This window comes from Triturus cristatus, chromosome 8 (assembly GCF_964204655.1).
Source record: "Triturus cristatus chromosome 8, aTriCri1.1, whole genome shotgun sequence".
NCBI lineage: Eukaryota > Metazoa > Chordata > Amphibia > Caudata > Salamandridae > Triturus > Triturus cristatus.
Window position 1 is genome coordinate 1,448,333,226 of NC_140591.1, and position 8,638 is coordinate 1,448,341,863.

The following is an 8,638-nucleotide window of genomic DNA, read 5'->3' on the forward strand; positions in this document are numbered from 1 at the left end:
CCCAGCCGAGCGAGGGGAGGCTCTCCGGGCACAACGGAATCCCGTCCCAGGCCTTTGGCAGCACAACAGGCTGGGGGACGGGGGCCGGAGCCTCCGACCCAGGGCCCGGCCGGGCCCCTGGACCCAGCCGGGGCTCCCAGGCATAGAGGCGCAGGGGAAGCCTCCCCGGGCCCTCCGGATCCCGTCCACGGCACACTGCTACGCGGCAGGACCCAGGACGGAGCCCGCGGGAACTCGTTCAGGCACACCTGCCACGCGGCAGGATCCAGGACGGAGCCTGGGGAGGGGAGGCCACCCTCCCAGGGGCCCCTGGACCCAGCCCAGCAGGGGGAGGCCTGCCGGGTCTCATCCGGGGAGCCTGCCACACGGCAGGCCCCGGGACAGACCCAGGGCTGGGGCGGCATCCTGGCCTGTCCAGCTGCCGGCTGAGGACTGCTAGGCCAAGAGGGGTCCCAGAGAACCCTATCCCTAGTAATCTGGAGGAAGGCTACCCTCCTTTCTGGTAACCCACGCGCTCCGATTGATGGAGAGGACCCTAGGGGCAAATGCACCCGGGAGGCAAATGGACCCTCATCGGGACTTCCTGGCTGACCCGGCCATCTGGTCGCCTCATTGGAAAGCATTGCGTGTGACCAGATGGCTGAGGGGGAAGGTGCGACCAGATGGCCGGCACCTGAAAGGACTCCCGTCTGCCCACCCCGAGCCGAGCCATAGCGGTAGGGCTCCCGCCTGCCCACCCACGCAGGGCTCGGGGGTCTGCTTCCCGGGGGGCTCGGGGACCCCGGCTGGGCCTCAGGCACTTGGAGGACCACCGGAGCTCTCGGGCCCGGGCGCCCAGGGGAGGACTGCCGGGACCCGTGGAGCCCGTCCCGGGCACTTTGCCACGCCGCGGGCCAGAGGAGGGAGGCCCGGACGCCTGGGAGGATGTTGCCCAGGCATAGCCCATTTGGTCCCTGGCAAAGAACCACCAGCCCCGGAGGGGTGTTCCGACATACCCTGCCCCTACTAATCTGGAGGAAGGCTACCCACCTTTCTTGTAACCCTCGTGCTCCGAGTGACGGAGGAGACCCTAGGCGCGGACGCGCCCGGCCTCCTGGAGCCCTGGCTGGGATCCGGGAGGCAAATGAGCCCTCATCGGGACTTCCAGGCCGGCCTGGCCATCTGGTCGCCCCATTGGAAAGCACTGCGCAGGACCGGATGGCCGAGGGGAGAGGTGCGACCAGATGGCCAGGACCGACAGGACTCCCATCTGTCCAACCCTGAGCCTTCGCGCTAGGGTTCCCGCCTGCCCACGCAGGGCTTGGGGGCTGCAGGGCACGGGGCCTGCAGGGCTCGGGGGGCTGCAAGGCTCGGGGTCTGTAGGGCTCCGGGCCTGCAGGGCTCCAGGGCGGCAGGGCTGCAGGGCTCCGGGGCTGCAGGGCTCGGGGCTGCAGGGCTCCAGGGCTGCAGGGCTTCAGGGCTTCGGGGCTGCAGGGCTCGGGGGGGCTCGTAGACCCCATGCTGGGCCTCAGGCATGGGAGGCCCGCAGGAGCTCCCGGGGCCCGGACGCCCGGGGGACCCATGGAGCCCTTCCCGGGCACTTTGCCTCGCCGCGGGCTGGAGGAGGGAGCACCGGACGCCCCGTGGAAGTGTCGTCCGGGCTTAGCCCATCAGATCCCCGCCTGAGAACCCTGCCCCTAGTAATCCAGAGGAAGGCTACCCCCCTTTCTGGTAAACCGTGCGCACCGAGTGACGGAGGGGACCCTAGGCCCGGACGCACCCGACCTCCTGGAGCCCTGGCTGGGATCCGGGAGGCAAATGAGCCCTCATCGGGACTTACAGGCCGGCCCGGCCATCTGGTCGCCCCATTGGAAAGCATTGCGCGCGACCAGATGGCCGAGGGGAGAGCTGCGACCAGATGGCCGAGACCGATAGGACTCCCATCTGTCCAACCCTGAGCCTTCGCGCTAGGGTTCCCGCCTGCCAACGCAAGGCTCGGGGCTGCAGGGCACGGGGCCTGCAGGGCTCGGGGGCTGCAGGGCTCGGGAGCTGTAGGGCTCCAGGGCTCCAGGGCTCCAGGACTGCAGGGCTCTGGGGCTCTGGGACTGCAGGGCTCCGGGGCTTCAGGGCTCCGGGGCTGCAGGGCTCCGGGGCTGCAGGGCTCCGGGGCTGCAGGGCTCCAGGGCTCTGGGGCTGCAGGGCTTCGGGGCTGCAGGGCTTGGGGGTGCTCGTAGACCCCACGCTGGGCCTCAGGCATGGGAGGCCCACAGGAGCTCCTGGGGCCCGGACGCCTGGGGACCCATGGATCCCGTCCCGGGCACTTTGCCCCACCGCAGGCTGGAGGAGGGAGCACCGGACGCCCTGGGGAAGTGTCGTCCGGGCTTAGCCCATCTGGTCCCCGCCTGAGAACTGCCATCCCCAGGAGGGGCGTCCCGGCATACCCTGCCCCTAGTAATCCAGAGGAAGGCTACCCCCCCTTTCTGGTAAACCGTGCGCACTGAGTGACGGAGGGGACCCTAGGCTCGGATGCACCCGACCTCCTGGAGTCCTGCCTGGGATCGGAGAGGCGAATGAGCCCCCATCGGAACTTCCAGGGCAGCCCGGCCACCTGTTCACCCCATTGGAAAGCATTGCGTGCGACCAGATGGCCGAGGGAAACGTGCGACCAGATGGCTGGGACTGAAAGGACTCCCAGCTGCCCACACCGAGCCATAGCGGTAGGGCTCTCGCCTGCCCTTGCAGGGCTCCGGGGCTCTGCACCAGGGACCCTTGTCCCGGGCAGATGGACACTTGGCAGGCCGCAGGACGTGGGCTCCCATGCCCTGACCGAAACTCAGGAGGCCCGGTGCCGGTCCCTGCTTCTCAACGCAGCCAGGCCGGGGAGATTGGGGAGCCTGCCCAAGCACGAGGGACCCCAGTCCCGGGCACACGGTCCCTCAGATTGTGCGCTCGTTTTCCACAATTGCTTACAAAATTGTGCGTAGTTGCGCTAGGCAAAGTCTGCCCAGCCCTACTCAGGACGTGCGGTCGTTTTCCAAATTTGTTTTCAAAATTCCGCGTAGTGGCATTACGCAAATTCCGCCCAGCCCTAATTATTTTAGCATGTTTCAACCATGATTAAATTGCTAGTAAACAAGATTAGATGATAGGTTGGATCTCTCCCACAAGAAGTTCCAATCTAAAAAAAGAACTAAGTATCATCTGCATAAAAAGTACAATCAAAGCCAAAGGAACTAATTAAATCAATAAAGGGTTGTATATAGATATTAACTAAAATTGGTAACAGCAGTACTCCTTGGGGAATGCTACATCACACTTGATTTGAATTGAAACTGAGCCAGCATTAAAGAATGAAAATGGTCAGTCATAAAAGAAGAAAACTATGCCAGGGAAGTTCCTCTAAGTCCTACCTGTAGGAACTTTGCAATTTCTGTACTGTCACCCTGGAGTTTTCACCTTTTTGCTGGCTGTAGAACTCTGTGCACTTTACCCCTGCAAACTAATGATATTGGGCCATATGTAGGAAGCCAAATTGCGATCGCAAATGCGGAAATTCGCCGATTTTCGGCGTTTGCGATCACAATTTGGGCAGTGTGCTATGTAGCACACAAAAATCCACACGCAAAATAAGGAATCGCAAGATTTGCGATTCCTTATTTTGCTAATGCATTTAAGGAATCCCAAATTGCGATTCCTTAAATGCAATGTAGGAAGCACCCAAGTTGTGCAATTTTGGCTTAAGGAATCGCATATTACCACCAACCTCAGGTTGGTGGTAATTTGCGATTTCCTTGAAAAATGCACTTTTTTGCATTTTTCAAAGTGCCATGTGGCGCACATACATGCCCTTAGCGCATGTATGTGCGCCACATGTGCACGTATGTTTATTTCAGGGGTGCAAAACGGGTGTCCTATTGACACCCTTGCAACCCTGAAATTGCATTCTCAATTTGCGATTCTCTAATTGAGAATCGCAAATTGAGAATGTCTTCCTATTCATTCCTATGGGCCTTCTAGCCCATAGGAATGAATGGCAAGGTATTCCTTATTTGCGAATCTCAATTTGGGATTCGCAAATAAGGAATAGGTGGGAATCGCAAAATATTTTGCTAATCCTACCTACATTCCGTTTTGCAATTCTCTAATTGCGATTCCCTAAAAATTGCAATTAGAGAATCACAAAACACGTTTTACCTACATATGGCCCATAGTGCCTGTGCCCCCCCTGGCAATATGGTCAAATTAGCATACCCCCAATAGGCATGTTTTTTTTTACCCATGAGTCCCTGGTATATGGTGCAAAGTATACAAGGGCCTGCAAGTCAAATTTGACTAATGGTCTGCACACATGACTGCAAGCCTGACATGTGTTGCCTGGCTTTGCAGTTTCTAAATTGATATATTTGACGTGTCAAAATATCACCTTCTGACAGGTCAAAACCTTCCTTTTAAAAATTAATAAGTCACCCCTTAGAAGGCTATACTGCCCATAAGGTAGGGTGCACTATATTTAAAAGTAGGGCATGTTAAAGTTTCATGTTACACATATCGTTACAGTGTAAAAGCCGCAAAAGCTATGTTCACTGTAGCAAGGCTGTCTCTTCCATAGAAAAGCATTGGGATATAATATTACATTTAATAATGTTACCTCTGGCTAGGAAACACCTACAAATATTATTCTTGGGCTTTTGCTGAGACATCAATTCACAAGTGAAGTCAAATTTTGAATAAATATTTTGGAAAAGGTACCTTTAGAATGTTTCCTTTTCCTAGGCTATAGCCTCTGGTGGCCCATTTTCTTAAGCTCCAACTGTCTCCTGGCAACCGAATAGTCCCCTTGTTGAGGTGTGAAAACTGCTCCCATAGCAGGACAAAGGCCTTGGGTGTGGGAAGGTATGTCTGTTCTTCTGGCATGATGGCCATCACGGCTGTGCCAAGGAACCTCATTAACGTCAAAGAAGCCTTCCATGTTTCAGGTCATTGTTACCTGCCACCTGGGCAGGGCTCTCATTTGTTCCCCTATAGGTAGGCACCAAACTCAGGGAGAGAAACTGCTCCCAGGACTGGTTTTAAGTGACCACAGAAGGGTGCTCCCTTTCCTGGTCACACCCTTAGATTGAGCCCAAGGGGCTACCCAGAGGGAGAACGGTCCTGCCGATTTGCTTTTAGGTAGTGAGGTGTACTGTGGGATTGTTTACAGTAGGGCACACATGCAATGCTGCAAACATAGGTAGTTACTCCTGGTACCTCTTACTCCAATGGTTAGGGAGGTGTCAGTAGTACACAGGCTGGCACCCATAATACCTACCCTCCTCAGAACAATTCCTAGACTTGTGGAAGAATAGAAAAGAACTAGACCTGCTGTCAGTGATCAGAGAATAGCCTAGACGACTGGAGCTGCTCTCACTCTTGTACCCTGGATAAAGAAGTGGAATCCAAGTCACACAAGGTTAACCTCCTGTTGAAGCTACAGGGGCACAACAAGCTACAAGAGGCCTTTCTCTGCAACTACTCAGCTGATAATTCCACCTGTACCTGCCCGGAACCCTGTAGCTGGCCTCTGCTGGAGTGATTATTGACCCCCATGTGCTAGCCAGAAGGTGCTGTACCCTTGGCTGGTGTCAATGTGTACACCTCCTACCATATCCTGAAACCTGGGCCTTAAAAACCTTTTGGCTTTAAGAACTTCTTGAAGAGTTGGCCCAACCTTCCAAGCTGATCAGATGAAGGTGGTAAATGCAGTGTCAAAGATTCAGGTTGCTCCATTTGGGAGGTTTTCTGTATTAGCAAATCTGATGCAGTGGGGCCTTTCAGAAAAGTTATCCGGCCTCATGGAGCCCTCTTTGGCTCTAAACTGCTGCTTTGCCCTGCTCCACAAAAGTGAGTAAGTCCGAACTTAGAAATCTTCACTTGGCAAGGGCACCAAAAGTAGCCAGCTGGTGAGTAACCTTCCTTGGGTGTGAAATTTGATTTTCTCCCACTCGAAGCTTGCCCACCAAAAGTCAACAACTTCACAGGTACCCTCTTCCACCATGCCTGCTTCCTTTTCCTGCTCAGGATTTTTTACTTCCATTTCAGATACTAAGTCCAAAAGTAAAACTTCCTACTGGGTCTAATCTGGTTTCTGTATCCGACTCGCACTCCATCGTGGTCATCCTAAACCCGCACCTGGGTACCGATCAAGAGAAATCAGATTCATTTTTGGCTCCATCTTTATAATTAAACTTTAAAAATTCATAACTCTTTTTTTGCCTTATTGAGTTTTTGTTTTTTAGTGCTATTTAGGTTATTAGGATATTCTCAATATTTCTAAATTGGGTTGTGATTTTTCTTGTGTTCTCTTTTGATACTGCATAAATATTTTACACATTGCCCTTAAGTTAAGCCTGATTGCTCTGTGCCGTAGATACCAGGTGGTTGAAACCAGGTTTATCAAGTAACTTTAGTGGTTCACACTAACTAGACACCAGATTGAAAAAGCACTACGGGTGTCTTAAGCGATACTTCTTTGCAGAAGGGGACCTCATTTTTTTATACTGCACCCTTGAGCTTTTGTGCATTTTAACGCCCAGCTAATGCTGTTTTAATATTGATGATCACCGTGTGCCTGTGTATTTTGTTTCAACTTGTGTATTTTACATTGGGTGATTTTTTTTGTGGTAAGTGGTTTGAGCTTGACGGTGAAAGAATTTAATCCGACTCAGCTTTGTTCTAAATATTTAGTGTGCTCAGAATGAGTAAGACAATCACCATTTCTTTTTAGCCTTTCTCACCAGTAGTTGTGTGGCTCTTAACTCAGCAGTAAACCATTAGTGCATTTGTTAATTTAAACAAAATGTGGCTAATGGCCATCGAGACTGTTTTATCAAGTGTAATTTTCTAACTGTTACTAAAATAGGAGAAGTGTTCTTCAAGGCTGTACTCCAACAATCTTTGACTGTCTGGGATGCTTCTGAGAGATTACTTTTGTGCCAACGAAGAGTTTGAGTCTACTTGATGACTGTACCATATGAATTTAGCTGGAGTAAGAATGTAGCAAAGAGCTAATGAGATTGAGGATTTAAACTGGGTCAAATTAGGAGGATCAAACTGAAGGTCAATTGTCTGTCCTTCCTGATGAGTATGTTGATCACCCACCTGTTTTAACTGTAAGCTGGCTATTAAGTCAGTGAAGCCTTGTATTGAGCATGATTGAGGTGCATCATTCAATAAACTAAAATCTCCTAGAAAGGCTACACCTACTAGGCTTGAATTATATTTAAATCTGCTGCTTGAAGTAATTTACTAGAGGGCCGGATATGCAGAGCACTTTTCTGCTTGCACATACTATGATTTGGAGTTTTTGACTGAAAAAATGCTTTTAGCAATGTGCGAAACACGTTTTAGCAGTCTTTAACTTTTTACGGATTCTTAAGATGGGTTTAGAAAGGGATAAGGAATGGATATTTGGAAGGGGTGTGTTGTAGGCTTCCCCTCCAAATAACGATTCCTATAAATGTATGTATCAATGGTTTAGGACTGAAATAGCAGTTGCAAACAATAGAAAAGTTACAGGTCCCAAGCTGGGGTTGTAATCCATAAGCAAAAGGGAAAGGTCTGTAAGGGACCTTTTCCTGTTTTTAATGTTTTAAAAGGTATGTTTGGAAGTAAACCGTGGTCCACAGGGACACTGAAAACTCACAAACAAATAAAAAAGAAAAAGTAAACTTTTCTTTCTAAAAGCATCCCACGTTCCTTTAGGGAAAACTTGCTGCAAAAAAGAAGTTAACTTTATTGAAAGACAATAACAGAAAAGGTGGTCTCCTGGCCCCAGAAGGTCACCATGTCTGTGATGGCCTCCAATTGTAGTGATTTGAGAAACAATGGTCATTTTAAGAACAAAATAATCTCCATCAAATGATAACAAATAGTATCATTTGATATACATTATTTATATGAGTCAAGCATATACACAAGACTGACAGGAGGATGCCACCACAGTGAAGTGAAAAAATTGCTAGGTGTTCAGTGCTCAGGCAGAAAGTGATATGTCTATATAAATTGTAAAATGATTGTATCAGACAATTCAACACAGCCCATCTGCTATAGATTGATCACATATGACTGGGCCTGTATTTAAATGTTGACTGCATTGTTTAGTCGCAGGGCCAATTCTTCAGTGCCTCTATCTCCTGGTCTCCTGTGCACCACTCACGGAATCTTCTGTATCTCTCAGAGTCCTATTCCTGCACTCCGCCTACACAAGACAATTCATGCAGTCAGTGGTCTTCGCACAATACGATCCCACTTCTAAGCTCTGCGGGTATCTGGCATTAACTTTCTTCATCCATGCTTGTCCAGACTTGACAACGGATCACAGTAAACTCCTCTCCAGATGTGACCATTACACTGATGCACCTGCATCACCTCGTACTACAGACTGTTGCTCCAGTTCATGTTTTCCAACTCAGACCTATATTGAACATTGTCCTGACGATGATCCTATAATTATAGTTGATCGAAACGCCGTCAAGATTCAAATACAGACCCAGTCATAAGTGATCAATCTGTGGCAGTTGGGGTGCATTCTCACTTTTGAATTTTGGGATGCAATTGTTTTGAAATGTATTCATAAGTATCACTTTCTGTGTGAGCACAAAATAATTATTCCACTTAACAT